Source organism: Saccopteryx bilineata, chromosome 3 (genome assembly GCF_036850765.1).
Source record: "Saccopteryx bilineata isolate mSacBil1 chromosome 3, mSacBil1_pri_phased_curated, whole genome shotgun sequence".
Classification (NCBI taxonomy): Eukaryota; Metazoa; Chordata; class Mammalia; order Chiroptera; family Emballonuridae; genus Saccopteryx; species Saccopteryx bilineata.
Window position 1 is genome coordinate 277,777,348 of NC_089492.1, and position 21,086 is coordinate 277,798,433.

General features: G+C 46.9%; 1 long non-coding RNA gene across 1 annotated transcript; it reads right to left on the reverse strand.

Annotated features, from left to right (window-relative positions):
* Nucleotides 1-9,569: 9,569 nt before the first annotated feature.
* On the reverse strand, nt 9,570-20,817 carry LOC136329192 (uncharacterized). The gene is made up of 2 exons (XR_010730161.1): nt 20,678-20,817; nt 9,570-10,530 (listed from the first exon to the last, which is right to left on the reverse strand). It is a non-coding gene; the product is annotated as an uncharacterized lncRNA (long non-coding RNA).
* Between the last annotated feature and the right edge of the window lie 269 nt (nt 20,818-21,086).

Consider the following 21,086-nt stretch of genomic DNA (forward strand, 5'->3'; position numbering starts at 1 on the left):
TCTCTCTTCCCCTCCCGCAGCCAAGGCTCCATTGGAGCAAAGTTGGCCTGGGCGCTGAGGATGGCTCTGTGGCCTCTGCATAAGGCGCTAGAGTGGCTCTGGTCGCAACAGAGAGACGCCCAGGATGGGCAGAGCATCGCCCCCTGGTGGGCATGCCGGGTGGATCCCAGTCGGGCACATGTGGGAGTCTGTCTGACTGCCTCCCCGTTTCTGGCTTCGGAAAAATACAAAAAAAAAACCTTTGGTCATTTATCAATTTCTATTTAAAAAAAACCCCAAAACCTTGGGTTTGCCTGGTCAAGGCACACACAACAAGCAAGCCATGAACAGCTAAAGTGGAGCAACTATGAGTTGACACTTCTCACTCCACCCACTACCCCATAAAAATCAATGACTAAAATATTTAAAAGAAAAGAAGGATCTAGGGGAATAAGTAGAGAATTCACGGCCCTGGCTAGTTGGCTAAGCAGTAGAGTGTTGGCCTGGTGTGTGGAACTCCCGGGTTCGATTCCCAGTCAGGGCACACAGGAGAAGCGCCCATCTGCTTCTCCACCCCTCCCCCTCTCCTTCCTCTCTCTCTCTTTCTCTGTTCCTCTCCTGCAGCCAGGGCTCTATTGGAGCAAAGTTGGCCCAAGCACTGAGGATGGCTCCATGGCCTCTGCCTCAGGTGCTAGAATGGCTCCGGCTGCAATGGAGCAACGCCCCAGATGGGCAGAGCATCGCCCCCTGGTGGGCATGCCCGGTGGATCCCAGTCGGATGCACGTGGTAGTCTGTCTGACTGCCTCCCTGCTTCTAACTTCAGAAAAATACAAGAAAGAAAAGAAGAGAATTCACAACAGTTATGCCTAATATCTATTAAGTACTTCCTATGTTCCAGGTATTGTTCTAAGTATTTATTAGGTATTATCTCACTTGAAATTCACAAGAACTCTGGAATATAGAAACTAATATCGTCAACCGAAATGAGGCATGAAAAAGTTAGTAAAATTTGCCTAAAGTCATACAGCTGGTAGGTGCAGAAGCTGGGATTCAAACCCAAAGCTGATCAGGAAGGCCCATCAGCTTTCACAAAGGAGAGAGGTTTGATCTGAGTTTAGGGGACTTGTACAGACTGGCCAGGACAGAGTGGGGCATGCTGGAAGAACAGAAAGCTTCCTGGCAGAACAAACAAGCATGTTTAGGTACACAGACATGGAAAAGCAAGGATAGATGAATCTCACTGACATAAATATTGAACACAAGAAGTCAGACACAAAAGGGTATATAATGTATGATTCCATTTGGTGAAAAACAGCTATTCTAGGGTAATAGAAATCATATCAGCAGTTACTTTCAGGGGATTAATGACTAGGAAAGGGCATGAGAGACTTCAGAGATATTGATTATAGACTATCTTCATTTGGAAGGTGGTTATAAGGGCAGGCTCACTTTGTGCAATTAAGATTTGTGTACATACAGGATGCATGTTTTTTTTTAAATATTTTATTTATTGATTTTTTAGAGAGGGAGGAGTGAGAGAGAGAGAGACAGAGAGAGAGAGAAGGGGGAGGAGCAGGAAGCATCAACTCCCATATGTGCCTTGACCAGGCGAGCCCAAGGTTTCGAACGGGCGACCTCAGTGTTCCAGGTCGACGCTTTATCCCACTGCACCACCACAGGTCAGGCTGCATGTTATATTTAACTTAAAAAATAATAAATGTCACTACAGCAGCAGTATTAGCTTAAAAAATCAAAACAATTGTGTGATTTTTTTGAATTGTAGAATTTTTTTGATGATGAAGTTTACAGCCTGTGAATAAGATAAGCAATAAGGAGAAGGATGGGTAGGAGTGAAACAGTAATAGGATTTTATGTATAGGAATTAGGACATAGAAGATAGAGCTGCTTAGCCTGACCTGTGGTGGCGCAGTGGATAAAACGCCAACCTGGAAATGCTGAGGTCGCCGGTTCGAAACCCTAGGCTTACCTGGTCAAGGCACATATGGGAGTTGATACTTCCAGCTCCTCCCCCCTTCTCTCTGTCTTCCCTCTCTCTCTCTCTCTCTCTCTCTCTCTGTCTCTTCCTCTCCTCTCTAAAAAAAATGAATAAATTTAAAAAAAAAGAGTACTGACTTAACATCATATAATACACCTTCCTCTTAAAAAAAAAGAAAAGAAAAAAAAATAAGATAGAGCTGTCTGAAAGAGCTCAGAAGAACAAGATCAAAGGGACAGCTGAGAAAAACTCACTAATTGAATCTTCCCCTAACCAAGGTTCAGATACAATTGCATTTATTGCATGTTCCTGTGCCTCCAACGCTGTGCTAGAGTGATCCTGGCTAGGAATAAGACAAGACAGAAAGACAGGTGTGGAAACTTAAGCTCAGAGAGGAGGCACTACTCATCTGAGATCACACATCTCATAAATACTAGCGTTATCTTTGCTAGAAACATCTAATCTGTGCTCCTAAGACAGGGCTCCAAAACGCTAAGTACTGGCTCCAATTGAAGGTGGTGTTTGGGCTCAGAGGAAGTGAAGGGGAGGTCCTGGCTGCTTTAGCGGTGTAGGTGGCTTCCTGCCCAGCAGACACACACAGCTTCAAAAGCATCACTCTGGGCAGTCAGGTTGTCGCTAGGCACCACCGAGGCCAATGCAGGGCTGTTAGGCTCACCTTCTTGTGAAGTCAGTTACCTGAGAGAAGCCTAAGTGAAGCTGCCTTGTTTTTTGGGGGGGTTAATTTTTACTGCCATCCCAAGCCCTTACACAGGAATAAATAATCTCACTCCCTGCCCCCTTCCCATTGTAACACTTAATGATCTTCCATAAACTCTAGTTATTTGTGTTCACTAGAAGGAAACATCTTAAATCAGGAAGCAACCATGTGTCTCCTACAAAAATCAAACTGTTCTTTGAGGATCAGCCATGTGCAAGACCTGTGTCGGAGGCCAAGAATATAGATTCCATCTTTATGGAGCTCACAACCTGCCTGGGGACACAAACTAGAAGCTGTACTACAATGTGATAGAACAGGGCATGGCACATGGCATATATATTTGCTGAATGAACATGGACTAAGAGGGAACTAAAGTTGATGTGTTATCACAGCTCACAGGAGGGTTTCAGATGCTAATTCAAGGCAGACATCGCGCGAGCAGCTGGAGGAGGAGCAGCGGCACCGGGCTTCTCCCCGCCAGGGCTCCCAGCATGGTTGACTATATTGTGGAGTTTGACTATGATGCTGTACATGATGATGAGTTAACTATTCAAGTTGAGGAAATCATCAGGAATGTGAGGAAACTACAGGAGGAAGGATGGCTAGAAGGAGAACTCAATGGAAGAAGGGGAATGTTTCCTGATAATTTTGTTAGGCCTGACCTGTGATGGCACAGTTGAAAAAGTATCATCAACCTGGAACGTTGAGGTCGCCTGTTCGAAACCCTGAGCTTCCTGGTCAAGGCACATATCAAAAGCAGCTACTACTGCTTCCTACTTTTCCTCCACCTTTTTCTCTTTCTCTCTCTCCTCTCTAAAATCAATCAATAAAATCTTAAATATATATATATATATATATATATATATATATATATATATATATATATATATATATATAAAAAAGTAGCAGTAGCCCTGGCTAATTAGTTCAGTTGGTTATGCTTAGTTTCGTCTGGAAACACCAAGGTTACAGGTTCCATCCCTAGTCACGGCACACATGAGAAACGACCAATGAATGCACAGCTAAGTGGAACAACAAGGAATGTTTCTCCTCTCTCTAAAATCAATACATTAAGCCTGACCTGTGGTGGTGCAGTGGATAAAGCATCGACCTGGAAATGCTGAGGTTGCCGGTTCAAAACCCTGGGCTTGCCTGGTCAAGGCACATATGGGAGTTGATGCTTCCAGCTCCTCCCTCCCTTCTGTCTCTCCTCTCTCTCTCTCTCTCTCTCTCTCCCTCTCCTCTCTAAAATGAAAAAATAAAAAAAATTATAAGCCTGACCTGTGGTGGTGCAGTGGATAAAGTGTCAATCTGGAAACGCTGAGGTTGCCGGTTCAAAACTCTAGGCTTGCCTGGTCAAGGCACGTATGGGAGTTGATGCTTCCTGCTCCTCCCCCCTTCTCTCTCTCTCTCCCCTCTCTATAATGAATAAAAAATAAATAAATAAATAATAATAAATAAATAAATTATAAAATCAATACATTAAAATAAAAACATTTTTTAATAAAGCTTCAGGAGAATGACCATGCCCATCTGCATAGTAAAGAATGAATAGGAGTGGGCTGGCGAAGATTGGGGGAGGGGCATTCCAGGCTAAAGAAAAACATCCAAAGCATGGCAGTGGGTGGAAAATGTTTAGCAAAATAGTTGTCATTGTCAAGTGCACTGTACTGAGTGGCCTGTGGAAAATGACCACACATGATGCTCCTAGGAAAGCCAGTTATACTCGCATTCTCCAGCTGCCACCACCATGGTCCCCTCATGGCCCCACCCCTCCTGGAGTTGGCCTCCTCTCCAGCAGCCAGGGCCGGTCACCCACTCACTGCTCAAAGAGTAGCTGCCCAACAGATGACATTTTTCAATGGCACTGGCCAGTTGTCAGCAATGTCATATTACTTTGTGGTCCCAACACTGATTTTCACCAACAGCCATCTGGCAGGAGCGTTTTTCAATAACTAGATGAAATTATTTTTGTGGAATTTGGAGTCAAAATAACCACAAAGGAAAATTAGACATTTTAGAAATACTTCCCTCTGGCTCCTCTACATTGTCTTCTTCCTTCTCTATCATTCACAGAACTAAAGTTGTCAGGGTGCTTTAGAAATGGGACCTATCTAGCCTGGCCAGGCGGTGGCGCAGTGGATGGAGCGTAGGATTGGGATGTGGAGGACCCAGGTTTGAGACTCTGAGGTCGCCTGCTTGAGCGAGGGCTTATCTGGTTTGAGCAAGGTTCACCAGCTTAAGCCCAGGGTAGCTGGCTCGAGCAGGGAGTCACTCGGTCTGCTGTAGCACCCCCCCCCCCACCGTCAAGGCACATTTGAGAAATCAATCAATGAGCAACTAAGGAACCACAACAAAGAATTGATGTTTCTCATCTCTCCCCCTTCCTGTCTGTCCCTATCTTCTGTCTCTCTGACTCTGTCACAAAAAAACAAAATGGGACCTATATTGGCTCAAGAAATGACAATGATAGACACTGGTGGTAACTGGGTAATGCCAACTGAGAAAGCACAGGAATCATCTCAGGGAGTGGCGAGAGGAGGAATTACTGTCCTCCCAAACCCTCACAGAGCCTTTGAAACAGAAATGGTTTATTTTTTGATATCTGGGCAGTGTGACCTTGTGGTAAGGGCAAGGGGCTAAAGCCAGATGAAATGAAGTTCAGCTTCTCCTCTTGCTGGGTTTGTTTGGGGCAAGGAATCTCATCTGTAAAGTCACTTTGAGTTTACCAAGGAAAAGAGCTGGTACCAAACAGGTTGCTGGGAGATAGTGCTGAGCAACTGTGATTTGGACCAGTTCTGGTATTAGATCATGGGGATTGGGTTTTGGCTGTCACTTACCTCTAAATCTCACTTGTGCTTTGGAGGTTGACTCAACACCTAAATACTCTACTTTGCCTTTTTTGCTAGAAAGTGTTAGGCTAGCTATTAGCTATAAAAGCAACTATTTTGTAGCTCCTAAAAAATTTTTTTTTGAATAAAAAGTAAATCTCTCTGGGCCCTGGCCGGTTGGCTCAGCAGTAGAGCGTCAGCCTGGCGTGCGGGGGACCCGGGTTCGATTCCCGGCCAGGGCACATAGGAGAGGCGCCCATTTGCTTCTCCACCCCCCTCCCTCCTTCCTCTCTGTCTCTCTCTTCCCCTCCCGCAGCCAAGGCTCCATTGGAGCAAAGATGGCCCGGGCGCTGGGGATGGCTCCTTGGCCTCTGCCCCAGGTGCTAGAGTGGCTCTGGTCGCAGAGCATCGCCCCCTGGTGGGCGTGCTGGGTGGATCCCTGTCAGGCGCATGCGGGAGTCTGTCTGTCTCTCCCCGTTTCCAGCTTCAAACATTAAAAAAAGAAAAAAAAAAAAGTAAATCTCTCTGTATTGATAAAAAGTCAAGTGCTTATTGGACAGGAAAAAAATTTTATATATACTAACATGTATTCTAAAAAAATAAGGAATGTCTGTGTACATACACATGTGCATTTATCTGCTTACATATGTGTAAGTCATATTTTCTTGAAGGTACATAAGAAACTCTTAAATGGGAAGTCTTTAATATTTCCTTTTATACCCTTCTTCGTTGTTGGGACTTTTCTATCCACATGTAAATATCTTCTTTACCGTTAAAAAATGTCAATAGCATTTACCCAGGAAGTGAGTTTATGCACCATTTTTGTTTAATATTTTTTCTGTATCAAATGAATCTAAAAAATGTTATTTTCAATTTGATGAAAACAAAAGATAGCTCTAGCTCATTAGCTCAGTTGGTTAGAATGGCATTGAAAAGCCAGTTATGGATTTGATCCCTGGTCAGGGCACATACAAGAATCAACCAACAGCCTGACCACTGGTGGCACAATGGGTAGAGCATCAACCTGGAACGCCAAGGTCCCAGGTTTGAAACCCCGAGGTGACCGGCTTGAGCACAGGCTGACCCGGCATGAGTGTGGGCTCACCAGCTTGAGCATGGGATCATAGACATGACTCCATTGTTGCTGGCTTGAGCAAGGGGTCACTGGCTCAGCGAGGCCCCCAGCCCATCAACGCACATATGAGAAGTTATCAATGAATAACTACAAGTACTGTAACAAAGACTGATGCTTCTCATCTCTCTTCCTTCCTGTCTGTCTGTACCTCTCTCTCCTTCACTAAAAAAAAAAAAAAAAAATCAGTTCTCAACCAGGGGCAGATTTGCCCTAAAGGGACATTTGGTTTGCTTGTCAGACCTAGGGGAATTCCTACTAGCACCTAGTGCAGGGGTCCCCAAACTGCGGCCCCCTGAGGCCATTTATCCGGCCCCCACCGCACTTCCGGAAGGGGCACCTCTTTCATTGGTGGTAAGAGGAGCATAGTTCCTAATGAAATACTGGTCAGTTTGTTGATTTAAATTTCCTTGTTCTTTATTTTAAATATTGTATTTGTTCCTGTTTTGTTTTTTTTACTTTAAAATAAGATATGTGCAGTGTGCATAGGGATTTGTTTATAGTTTCTTTTATAGTCCGGCCCTCCAATGGTCTGAGGGACAGTGAACTGGCCCCCTGTGTAAAGTTTGGGGACCCCTGACCTAGTGGGTAGAGGCTAGGGGTGCTGCTAAAAATCCCATAATGCAGAGGACAATCCCCAACAAAAAATTATCTGGCCTCCAAGTGCCAAGGTTGGAAAAAAATGTGCTAGGTTCACTTAATTCAGGGAACCTCAGCTGTCTTGTCATAAAAGCCCTTTACTTACAAAATTCTAGATCACTGAAACAGCTAAGAAATTGGTACAGACCAGAAGTTCCTTAACACCAGGAGTTCCTGATCCCTGCGTACTAAAAGGAAATACCTTCAGAATGTCTGAATAAACTGAAGTACTGACAATACTAGGACCCTACCTATAAATATTACTAATTCCTTTCCCAATATTAAATTTACCTTTAGCATTAAGAATATAAAAAAAGCTTAACCTAGCCCTGGGAAGACAGCTCGGTTGGTTAAGGCATCATCTGGATACATAAAGGTTGCCAGTTCAATCCCTGGTCAGAGAACATACAGAAAGATTGTTTCTTTCTCCCTTCCTCTAAAATAAATTTTCAAAATATCTTAACCTAGTTAAAGGCATAGTACACTTGTCTTTATATTCACCATTCCCCAAACATTAAAGTCTTTGCAGCCTGACCTGTGGTGGCGCAGTGGATAAAGCGTCAACCTGGAAATGCTGAGGTCGCCGGTTCAAAACCCTGGGCTTGCCTGGTCAAGGCACATATGGGAGTTGATGCTTCCAGCTCCTCCCCACCTTCTGGCCTGTGGTGGTGCAGTGGATAGAACACTGGTTCAAATCCCTGGGCTTGGGCCCTGGCCGGTTGGCTCAGCGGTAGAGCGTTGGCCTGGCGTGCGGGGGACCTGGGTTCGATTCCCGGCCAGGGCACATAGAAGCACCCATTTGCTTCTCCACCCCCCCCCCTTTCTCTCTCTCTCTCTCTTCCCCTCCCGCAGCCAAGGCTCCATTGGAGCAAAGATGGCCCGGGCGCTGGGGATGGCTCCTTGGCCTCTGCCCCAGGCGCTAGAGTGGCTCTGGTCTGGCAGAGCGATGCCCCGGAGGGGCAGAGCATCGCCCCCTGGTGGGCGTGCTGGGTGGATCCCGGTCATCCCGATCGGGCGCATGCGGGAGTCTGTCTGACTATCTCTCCCCGTTTCCAGCTTCAGAAAAAAAAAAAAAAAAATCCCTGGGCTTGCCCAGTCAAGGCACATATGACAAGCAACAAATGAACAGCTAGAGTGAAGCAACTACTTTTCAATTCCACTCACCCCCTCCTCTATCTGTGAACTCAATAAATAAAAACCTAAAAAAAAAGGAATACGCCTGACCTGTGGTGGCGCAGTGGATAAAGCATTGACCTGGAATACTGAGGTTGCCGGTTCAAAGCCCTGAGTGCCTGGTCAAGGCATATATGGGAGTGGATGCTTCCTGCTCCTCCTCCCTTCTCTCCCCCCCCCCGCCTTCTCTTTAAAAATGACTAAAATCTAAAAAAAAAAAAAAAAAAAAAAAAAAAGCCTGACCAGGCAGTGGCACAGTGGATAGAGCATCAGACTGGGACGTGGAAGACTCAGGTTCGAGACCCCAAGATTGCCAGCTTGAGCACAGGCTCATCTGGTTTAAACAAAGCTCACCAGCTCAAGTCCAAGGTCGCTGGCTCGAGCAAGGAGCCACTCGGTCTGCTGTAGCCCTCCGGTCAAGGCACATTTGAGAAATCAATCAATGAACAACTATGGTGTCGCAGCGAAGAACTGATGCTTCTCATCTCTCTCCCTGTTTCCTGTCTGTCCCTATCTATCCGTCTGTCACAAAAACAAAACAAACAAAAAAAGGATTACTTAACAAACAGCATGGAGCTAATCAACCCTAACCCAAAAGATTAGTTGTGATTTGGCACTAAGTTTGTTACTAGAGCAGATCTATAAATCTAAGAGCCAGGCCACAAGGGCAGACAGGCTCCTCAGACTGGGTCATGCTGGGGAAGCAGCTGCTGTTTACTTTGTCTCCACCACAGCTATGGTGGCTCTGTCTCAGCTGTCAGCCAAAGTACAGGTCTCCATACACAGAAAGGAAGGATAACCTGTTTCGGGAAGACCAAGACTGTCAGATGGCTTTAGTTCTGCAGGACAACAAGCTGTAGAACAACGGTAATGGAAATGGATTAAGACCAATTCGAACAGCTCTGCTTAAGAGTTCCTTACCTCTTATGATCCCATTTGTCCAATTTAAATTCTGGCTTTGAAAACAAAGGCCTGGCCTGTTCCTATTTCCCAGCTCAGTGAATACGGGTCATAGTTCTTATCTCTAGCTCTACCATTCCTGATAATTCTTTCTCAAATGTTGACTACTAAGAGCTATACTGGTAAAATACCACAGAACATTTTTATTAAGAACCAAACTTTAATATTTCAAGGACATCCCAAATGAGTTACTGGTGGGGTTACAGAAGTTCCCACTCATGCCACGATAGCAAAATCAGTAATTCTGAAAAGATAAAGAATTACCTCTTTGGAAAAAAAAAAAAAGAATTACCTCTTTGGGTACATAAAAACAATATATTAAAGGATGTCACAAAGTGCAAAAAAGGAGACATTCAGCAGAGCAAAAACAAGCAGCAGGCTGATTGTCCTAACAAGAGGGCAGAGAAACTCCTTCTGGAGTTCAGTCCCAGGAAATAGAGCTGCCTCAGGCAAAAAGAGGTCCAGGCAGGGCTTTGATAGATTCTTATTACAATCAGTCAAAGGCAAACTCAAAAGAAAACCAGGGTTCAGATTCCCCGTGACTGTAGAAACTTGCAACAAAGAGAACCTTTAACCAAATGTCTCATATGTAGGCTGAACAACTGAGCAGTGAGACTTAGCCAGTGAATCTGACCCCGGGCTGACATTTCTGCACCTGAGCTCTGAGCTCCTCAGGCAGGACAGCCTGGAATTGCTCCTGCACCAGCATTTCCACAATCTGCTCCTTTGTGTGAATATCAGGTCTCAGCCACTGCCTAGCAAGCTCCAGGAGACGTCTGAGGACATCCCTGGGCCCAGCTGCATCGTCATAGCGGAACTTTCTGAACATCTGCCTGAAGGCCACAGGGTTGAGAGGATTCCTTCCTGGCATGGTCTCAACATCTTCAACACATTCTTCATCAAGGCTCTCTGGTGGGTGCTCAGAAGGCTCTTGTGGAACCTGGCCCTGGGCAGCCGCTATGAGGAAATCTTCTGGCTTCTTAGCCATCACCTCATTTGGCAGTGACATTATTTGATCATTCTGGACTTCTCTATTTCTTGGTGTCTCTGTGTCTCCTTCAGTCTCCATTCTGGAACTCCAGAAAAGGATGATTCAGGCTCCTAGGCACAAAGAGAAATGTCAGGGTTAACAAAAACAGACCACAAAGGCTACTAAAACGATACTGATCTCCTGGATCTGGTCCAGACCCAGGTTCCATCAGCTTTCTGACCTCAAATTTTTTTCTTTTTTTTTTTTAAGAAAGGAGGTAGGGAGCCTGACCAGGCGGTGGCGCAGTGGGTAGAGTATCGGACTGGGATGCAGAAGATCCAGGTTTGAGACCCCGGGGTCGCCAGCTTGAGTGCAGGCTCATCTGGTTTGAGCAAAAGCCCACCAGCTTGAACCCAAGGTTGCTGGCTCCAGCAAGGGGTTACTCGGTCTGCTGAAGGCCCAAGGTCAAGGCACGTATGAGAAAGCAATCAATGAACAACTAAGGTGTTGCAACACGCAATGAAAAACTAATGACTGACACTTCTCATCTCTCTCCGTTCCTGTCTGTCCCTGTCTATCCCTCTCTGACTCACTCTCTCTGTAAAAATAAATAAATAAATGGCCTGACCTGTGGTGGCGCAGTGGATGAAGTGTCAACCTGGAAACGCTGAGGTTGCCGGTTTAACCCTGGGCTTCGTCGGCCTAGCGTGCGGAGGACCCGGGTTCGATTCCCGGCCAGGGCACACAGGAGCCCATTTGCTTCTCTACCCCTCCGCCAAGCTTTCCTCTCTGTCTCTCTCTTCCCCTCCCACAGCCAAGGCTCCATTGGAGCAAAGATGGCCCGGGTGCTGGGGATGGCTCTGTGGCCTCTGCCTCAGGCGCTAGAGTGGCTCTGGTCGCAACATGGTGACACCCAGGATGGGCAGAGCCTTGCCCCTGGTGGGCGTGCCGGGTGGATCCCGGTCGGGTGCATGCGGGAGTCTGTCTGACTGTCTCTCCCTGTTTCCAGCTTCAGAAAAATGAAAAAAAATAATAATAATAAAATAAAAATAAAAAATATAAAAAAATAAAAAACAAAACCCTGGGCTTGCCTGGTCAAGGCACATATGGGAGTTAATGCTTCCTGCTCCTCCCCCCTTCTCTCTCTCCCCTCGCTATAATGAATAAATAAAAAAAATATTAAAAAAATAAATAAATAAATAAAATTAAAAAAAAAAAGAGGTAGGGAGAGAAAGAGAAAAAAAGAGAAACACAGATTTGTTGTCCCACTTATTTACTCATTCATTGGTTGATTCTTATATGTGCCTTGACCAGGGATTGAGCCAGCAACCTTGGCATATCAGGAAGACGTTCTAACCAACTGAACTCCATAGCCAGGGCTCAGCTTTCTGACATTCACAGGTTTTCTTTTCAGAGATGCATATATATATACACGCAAACACACGTATGATTTAAATTTTGTTTGTTTGTTTTTTTACAGAGACAGAGAGTGAATCAGAGAGAGATAGACAGGAACAGACAGACAAAAACGGAGAGAGATGAGAAGCATCAATCATTAGTTTTTCATTGCACACTGCAACACCTTAGTTGTTCATTGATTGCTTTTTCATATGTGCCTTGACCATGGGCCTTCAGCAGACCGAGTAACCCCTTGCTTGAGCCAACCACCTTGGGCTGAAGCTGGTGAGCCTTGCTCAAACCAGATGAGCCCACGCTCAAGCTGGTGACCTCGGGGTCTCAAACCTGGGTCCTCTGCATCCCAGTCCGACGCTCTATCCACTGCACCACAGCCTGATCAGGCTAAATTTTCTTTTTTTTATTGACTTTTAGAGAGGAGAGTGAGAGAGAAAAGGGTGAGGGAGAAGTAGGAAGCATCAACTCCCATATGTGCCTTGACCAGGCAAGCCCAAGGTTTTGAACCAGCGACCTGAGCATTTCCAGGTCAACGCTTTATCCACTGCGCCACCATAGGTCAGGCCACATATGATTTATTTATTGATTTGGGGGGGGGCAAGATCATAGTTGTTTCACTTTGGTTATTGATTTCTTTTCTTTTTTTTTTGTATTTTTCTGAAGCTGGAAACGGGGAGGCAGTCAGACAGACTCCCGCATGCATCCGACCGGGATCCACCCGGCACGCCCACCAGGAGGCGATGCTCTGCCCATCCGGGGCATCGCTCTGTCGCGACCAGAGCCACTCTAGCGCCTGGGGCAAAGGCCAAGGAGCCATCCCCAGCGCCCAGGCCATCTTTTGCTCCAATGGAGCCTCGGCTGCAGGAGGGGAACAGACAGAGAGGAAGGAGAGGGGGAGGGGTGGAGAAGCAGATGGGCGCCTCTCCTGTGTGCCCTGGCTGGGAATCGAACCCGGGACTTCCACATGCCAGGCCGACGCTCTACCACTGAGCCAACCGGCCAGGGCCGATTACTTCTTATATGTGCCTTGACCAGGCAAGCCAGGGCCTCCAACCAGCAACCTCAGTGTTCTAGGTCAACACTCTATCCACTGTGCCACCACAGGTAAGGCTTGTGGGTTTTTTTCTATTTTATTTTTCAATTACTGTTGACATTCAGTATTATTTTATATCAGTTTCGGGTGTACAGATAGTTGTTAGACAATTATATAATTTACAAAGTGATCCCCCAAATAATTCAAGTACCCGCCTGACCAGGTAGTGGCGCAGTGGATAGAGCAGGGGTCAGAAACCTATGGCTCGCGACCCAGATGTGGCTCTTTTGATGGCTGCATCTGGCTCGCAGACAAATCTTTAATAAAAAAAATAGTAACGTTAAAAATGTAAAACATGGCTCAGCGGTAGAGCGTCGGCCTAGCGTGCGGAGGACCCGGGTTCGATTCCCGGCCAGGGCACATAGGAGAAGCGCCCATTTGCTTCTCCACCCCTCCGCCGCGCTTTCCTCTCTGTCTCTCTCTTCCCCTCCTGCAGCCAAGGCTCCATTGGAGCAAAGATGGCCCGGGCGCTGGGCATGGCTCTGTGGCCTCTGCCTCAGGCGCTAGAGTGGCTCTGGTCGCAATATGGCGACGCCCAGGCTGGGCAGAGCATCGCCCCCTGGGGGGCAGAGCACCGCCCCTGGTGGGCGTGCCGGGTGGATCCCGGTCGGGCGCATGCGGGAGTCTGTCTGACTGTCTCTCCCTGTTTCCAGCTTCAGAAAAATGAAGAAAAAAAAAAAAAATGTAAAACATTCTCATGTACTACAATCCATTCATCTCCTACCACTCATGTTCATGGTTGTGGGTGGATGGAGCCAATCACAGCTGTCCTCCAGGACAACACCAAATTTTTATTGGATAATGCATAACGTACACAGGTCGTCGTATGGCTCGACATATATACATTTTAAAATATGTGGCGTTCATGGCTCTCTCAGCCAAAAAGGTTCCTGACCCCTGGGATAGAGCATCAGACTGGGATGCAGAAGACCAGGTTTGAGATCCCGAGGTTGCCAGCCAGAGTGCAGGTTCATAGGGTTTGAGCAAAGCTCACCAGCTTGGACCCAAGGTCACTGGCTCAAGCAAGGGGTCACTTGCTCTGCTGGAGCCCCCTTCCCCCCGGTCAAGGCACATATGAGTAATCAATGAACAACTAAGGAACCGCAACGAAGAATTAATGTTTCTCATCTCTTCCCCTTCCTGTCTTGTCTCTCCCAAAAAAAACTCAAATACCCACCTGGCACCATACACAATTATACTACTATTGACTATATTCCTTATGTTGAACTTTATATCCCTATGACTATTTTCTAACCATTATCTATTTCTTTTAACAAATTTTTTTTTATTGATTTGAGACAGAAACATTGGTTTGCTGTCCTACTTATCCAAGCATTCGTTGGCTGACTCTTGGATGTGCCCTGACCAGGGACTGAACCCACAACCCTGGCACATTGGGATGACACTCTAATTACCTAACCTACCTGGCCAGGGCCCAATTTGTATTGCTTAATCCCTTCACTTTTTTTACCCATCCTCCTAATCCCACTCCCCTGCTGGCAATGATCAGTTCTCTTTTCTGTTTTTTTTTTGTTTATCTTCTTGATTTACAGAGAGGAAGGGAGAGAGACAAATAGACAGGAACATCAATCTGTTCCTGTATGTGCCCTAAGGATAGAACCAGCAACTTCCATGCATTGGGACGATGCTCTAACCAACTAAGCTATCCAGCCAGGGCTGGTTTTGTTTTAATAGGCTTTCTTTTTTTTTTAAATTAATTTATTTTTTACAGAGACAGAGAGTGAGTCAGAGAGGGGGATAGACAGGGACAGACAGACAGGAATGGAGAGAGATGAGAAGCATCAATCATTTGTTTTTCATTGCACTTTGCAACACCTTAGTTGTTCATTGACTGCTTTCTCACATGTGCTTTGACCGCGGGCCTTCAGCAGACCAAGTAACCCCTTGCTGAAGCCAGCGACATTGGGTTCATGCTGGTGGGCTTTTTGCTCAAACCAGATGAGTCCACGCTCAAGCTGGTGACCTCAGGGGTCTCGAACCTGGGTCCTCTGCATCCCAGTTCGACGCTCTATCCACTGCGCCACCGCCTGGTCAGGCTAATAGGTTTTCTTAATAAAGCTACTAGAACTTTTATTTTTGTTTCCTCTTGCTGGATCAATTGACACAATTGAGAAAATGTGTCAATGATTTACCAAAATGAAAAATGTAGATTATCGGCCCTGGCCAGTTGGCTCAGCGGTAAAGCATCGGCCTGGCGTGCAGAAGTCCCGGGTTCGATTCCCGGTCGGGGCACACAGGGGAAGCGCTATCTGCTTCTTCCCCCCTCCCCCTCTCCTTCCTCTCTGTCTCTCTCTTCCCCTCTCGCAGCGAGGCTCCATTGGAACAGAGATGGCCTGGGTGCTGGGGATGGCTCCTTGGCCTCTGCCCCAGGCGCTGGAGTGGCTCTGGTCCCAGCAGAGCGACGCCCCAGAGGGGCAGAGCATCGCCCCCTGGTGGGCGTGCCGGGTGGATCCCAGTCGGGCGCATGCAGGAGTCTGTCTGACTGTCTCTCCCATTTCCAGCTTCAGAAAAAAAAAAAAGAAAAATGTAGATTATCAAAGTAGAAAGGATAAAGAATGAAGAATGCTAGCCTTGTTAACTTGAGAACCTTTCATCTACTTCACCTCCCACTACAAAGTATTTTACATTATCATTCTACTAAAACAAAAACTATATATACACATGATTTATAGGGAAGGAAAAAAATCTTTAAAATCATGGATATGTTTCCTCCAACCATCTTATGGAGTACCTGCAATGTCCAAAAGCAAATTATTAAGAGGTGCTAAGACAGACAAGAAAACGGTCTGTTCTGCCTGGCCTGTGGTGGCACAGTGGATAAAGCGTAGACCTGGAACACTGAGGTCACCACTTCCAAAACCTGGGCTTGCCCGGTCAAGGCACATATAGGAGATGATGCTTCCTGCTCCTCCCCCTTCTCTCTCTCTTCTCTAAAATAAAAAGAAAACCGTCTGTTCATTTACATCTATCCTACTGTCTTTTCTACCTCTCCCATCTTTCATGATGAAAAAAATAGCAAGTGATACTTTAGGAGCTACCATTAGGGTAGAGCCAAGACTCAAAAAAATAAAAATAAAAAAAATAAAAAGAGAGAGAGAGAGAAAGAGAAAAGCCTACCTGTTAAAATCAAGATCCTAAGCTACTCAGTGTTTGGGAATTTGAACTCAGAATCTCTTAGGATGCCTAATCGCTCCAAGATGAGCAAAACCACCATACCAGAAAGGAGATAAGCAAATCAAATACCTGTAAAGTACCAGGAAAAAAAAGGCTTTGCTCCATTTGGGTTAGGGCCCCAGTCCAACAGAGGGGTTATTTATAGGAAAATCACACACTATGTTAATTTAGTTACAGAGGAAAGGAGGAGAAACTCAAATGACAGAAATGATTAAGTTAATTTTCACATCAAAGTATGTCCAATCAAAGAATATCAGCTTTATGATGTGGTCAGTTACCAGAGATCACCTCTTTTTCATTAACAACTCCCCTCCCCCAAGAACTAATTCCTCCCTAGTCTACACAGAAGTGTTGACATTTAAAATCAGCCCTGGCCTGGCCTGTGGTGGCACAGTGGATAGAGTGTCAGCCTGGAACTCTGAGGTTGCTGTTTGAAACCCTAGGCTGGCCGGGTCAAGGCACATATACCAAAGAAGCAGCAAGCGCCCTGGCTGGTTGGCTCAGCGGTAGAGCGTCAGCCTGGCGTGCAGGAGTCCCAGGTTCGATTCCTGGCCAGGGCACACAGAAGGAAGCGCCCATCTGCTTCTCCACCCCTCCTCCTTTCCTTCCTCTCTGTCTCTCTTCCCCTCCCACAGCCGAGGCTCCATTGGAGCAAAGATGGCCCGGGCGCTGGGGATGGCTCTGTGGCCTCTGCCTCAGGCGCTAGAATGGCTCTGGATGCAACAGAGCGACACCCCAGAAGGGCAGAACATCGCCCCCTGGTGGGCATGCCGGGTGGATCCAGGTTGGGCGCATGCGGGAGTCTGTCTGACTGCCTCCCCGTTTCCAGCTTTGGAAAAATGGGAAAAAAAAAAAGGCAGCAGCAAGCACTGGACAACGGAAGTGAAGAAGCAACTGAGTTGATGCTTCTCACTCCCCCACCTCCTCTCTCTCTGTAAAATAAAATAAAATAAAATAAAATAAAATAAAATAAAATAAAAGCAGGCCTGGCCAGATAGCTTGGTTGATTAAGCATTGTCACAAAGCATAATGGTTGCTGGTTCAATCCCCAGTCAGGGCACATATAGGAACAGATCAATGTTCTTATCTCTTTCTAAAATCAATGAAATAAATATTTATTCTTTTCTCTCTCTAAAACAAAATCTTTTTTAAAAAATCAACTAATGAATGCATCAATCAGTGGAACAAACCAATGTTTCTCTTTAAGATCAATAAATAAAAACCACTACCTTCAGACACTCAAATCTGTTCCCCAGGTAACTGACAAAGGCCAACAATGACAAGCTGCCCTATACATTAACTAGTTGTCAGCTCACCTATTTCTAATGCTTCCCCGACTTATTTTCTAGGAGTCCTGAATTGATTTTAGACTCGACAGCTTGAATATTCTTGGAGTACAGCAATTATATTACCATACCAGCAAATAAAAGGTATGCTCATCTCAAAAGTAAGTTACTAACTAGAATGATTAGGACAAAAGTAAAATATTGCCATAACTCAGGGGTGCTTTGGATAAAAAAATTTTTTTTAGTCAAAGAGAGGGTAGATAAAAGATTGTAGGTAAGCAAAATTTGGGAACTGAAGTGACCATCAACAGGAAAATGATTAAAAGTACTGTCAGCCCCTCAGTGGGATACTGTGCGAGCCTTGTAAAGAATGAAGTAGGGCTGTGAGTGTACATATGTGAAGATGGTCAAAACTGATCACATCACCAAGGTGCAGATCAATATGCATAATATGATCCCATCTGAGGAAATTAAAAATACATATACATAAGCATGTATAGACCTGACCTACCCACAAACACTACCTGGAAGGTTATCGAAGACATTTACTGCATTTACTTATGAGGGGCAGGAACAGTGAAGAGGGGAGCGTTTTCCACTTTATACCTTTCTGTATTGCTTTCTTCTTAAACACAACTCGCGACTCAAGAGGAAAACCTTTCTGAGTGAAAACCCCTAACCCACTTAGGGTAACACCCTTATAATAATTCTAGTTTGCATCACCAAGGACTATTACAACCCTGGCTTCTAAGAAGTAAGTCTCATTTGTCAGTAGGTCAGGTCTCAAGGTTGGTTCTGAAAGATGGGTCCCACTTACAGTTTTAGATCACCTGACACAGAGCTTGACCTCACACTAACTCCAGTGTATTGAGCACTATTTCCTGACACTGTGCTGAGCAGTTTACTTTATCCTCTACACCAGGAGTCGGGAACCTATGGCTTGCAAGCCAGATGTGGCTCTTTTGATGGCTGCATCTGGCTCGTAGACAAATCTTTAATAAAAAAAATAGTAACATTAAAAATATAAAACATTCTCATGTATTACAATCCATTCATTTCCTAATGGTCATGTTCATGGTTGCAGGTGGCTGGAGCCAATCACAGCTGTCCTCCGGGACACCACCAAATTTTTATTGGATAATGCGTACATACACGAGTCGTTGTATGGCTCTCACAGAATTACATTTTAAAATATGTGGCATTCATGGCTCTCTCAGCCAAAAATCTTCCCAATCCCTGTTCTACATGCTCCTCTTAGCCACTCGGGCACTTTTTTTTAATTTTTGTTTATTCATTTTATAGGAGAGAGAGAGAGAAGGAGGGAGGAGCAGGAAGCATCAACTCCCATATGTGCCTTGACCAGGCAAACTCAGGGTTTTGAACCGGCGACCTCAGTGTTCTAGGTCGACTCTTGATCCACTGCACCACCACAGGTCAGACAACTTTTTTTAAGATTTTATTTATTCATTTTGTTTTTTTGTTTTTTTACAGAGACAGAGTGAGAAAGAGAGGGGCAGATAAGGACAGACAGGAACGGAGAGAGAAGCATCAATCATCAGTTTTTTGTTGCAACACCTTAGTTGTTCATTGATTGCCTTCTCATATGTGCCTTGACCCCTAGGGCTACAGCAGACCAAGTAACTCCTTGCTTGAGCCAGCGGTCTTGGGTCCAAGCTGGTGAGCTTTGCTCAAACCAAAGGAGCCCGCACTCAAGCTGGCGACCTCGAGGTTTCTAACCTGAGTCCTCCACATCCCAGTCTGACGCTCTATTCACTGCGCCACCGCCTGGTCAGGCTATTTATTTATTTTGGAGAGAAAGAAAAAGAGAGAAAGGGGGAGGAGCAGGAAGCATCAACTCCCATATGTGCCTTGACCAGCCAGCCCAAGGTTTCGAATTGGCGACCTCAGAACTCCAGGTCGACTTTTTACCCACTGCACCACCATAGGTCAAGCCCAGGTACTCTTTTTTTTTTTTTTTTGTATTTTTCTGAAGTTGGAAACGTGGATGCAGTCAGACTCCCGCATGCGCCCGACCAGGATCCACCTGGCACGCCCACCAGGGGGCGATGCTCTGCCCCTCTGGGGCGCTGCTCAGTTACAACCAGAGCCATTCTACCGCCTGAGGCAGAGGCCATGGAGCCATCCTCAGCGCCCGGGCCAACTTTGCTCCAATGGAGTCTTGGCTGCAGGAGGGGAAGAGAGAGACAGAGAGGAAGGAGAGGGGGAGGGGTGGAGAAGCAGATGGACACTTCTCCTGAGTGCCCTGGCCGGGAATCGAACCTGGGACTCCTGCACGCCAGGCCCACGCTCTACCACTGAGAAAACCGGCCAGGGCCCAGGTACTCTTTTTTTTTGCATTTTTCTGAAGCTGGAAACAGGGAGAGACAGACAGACTCCCGCATGCGCCCGACCGGGATCCACCCGGCACGCCCACCATGGGGCCATGCTCTGCCCACCAGGGGGCGATGCTCTGCCGATGCTCTGCCCATCCTGGGCGTCGCCATGTTGCGACCCTCCTGGGTGTCGCCATGTTGCGACCAGAGCCACTCTAGCGCCTGAGGCAGAGGCCACAGAGCCATCCCCAGCGCCCGGGCCATCTTTGCTCCAGTGGAGCCTTGGCTGTGGGAGGGGAAGAGAGAGACAGAGAGGAAGGCGCCGCAGAGGGGTGGAGAAGCAAATGGGCGCTTCTCCTGTGTGCCCTGGCCGGGAATCGAACCCAGGTCCTCCGCACGCTAGGCCGACGCTCTACCGCTGAGCCAACCGGCCAGGGCCTAATACGACTCTCTACCACCCCAGTTTTCTCTATCATCAGCAGCAGCAGCAGCCACAACTATTTGTTGAATTTTACAGGCCAGTCACTCCGCGGCAGCTTTCCCTCATCCAATCCTCCCAGTAGCCCAGTGGAACAGTTACTGTCGTTTCCATTCAGATAAGCAAACTGAGGCCCGGGGAGAGAGAAAACATGTCCAAGGCCAAATCAGTAGGAGATGGTGGAACCACTCAACCAAATAAAAATCCTAGGCGTCTAGGCGGGGAGCTGCCCAACTCCTCCCACCAATATGGGCGCGGCTCAGCGAGCCTCGGCAGCCTGGACAGAGCGCTTCTGGGACTCCAGACCGCGACCTGCTCCCCTCAGCCGAGGCGAAGCCCAACGTAACGCCAGGTGGCACAGCCCGCAGACCCCCAAGGGCAGGGCTTCCGGCTCCTCAAGACGGCCGACGCCAGGGGCCTCCGTTCCCAACAAACTGCTGGGGGGAAAAGCGGGGGGGGGGGGGGGGGGGAGGCGTTCACCTGCACATTTGCCACTCCAGAGGGCGGGGAAACGGAACCGGGACACCTCACCACAAGAGCGGACACCCTTCAAGCGACTCCGGGAAAGGGAGACTACGGTTCGGGTGCAGAGCTTTGTAGCCCACCGCCGGAACCGGAAATCGCGCCCTGTCCGGAAATTGGAAGTGGAGTGGGACTAGATTAGAGGGTCTGGGTCTCTCTAGGCCTCGGGGGTGCTCCGCAACTTTATGGTTTTAACCCGTGGTAAACTTTGGTCTTCTCGAGGTCTTTCTCAGTCCTGCTGCCTTCTTTGGGGCGTTTTAGGGATAGTCTAGGGCTAGGCAGCTTTTCCGCTTTACCGAAGTTCTTTGTCTTTCTAAGCCGCAATTTGCCCTATTGGAAAATGGAAAGAGAATGAATCCGGGAACTG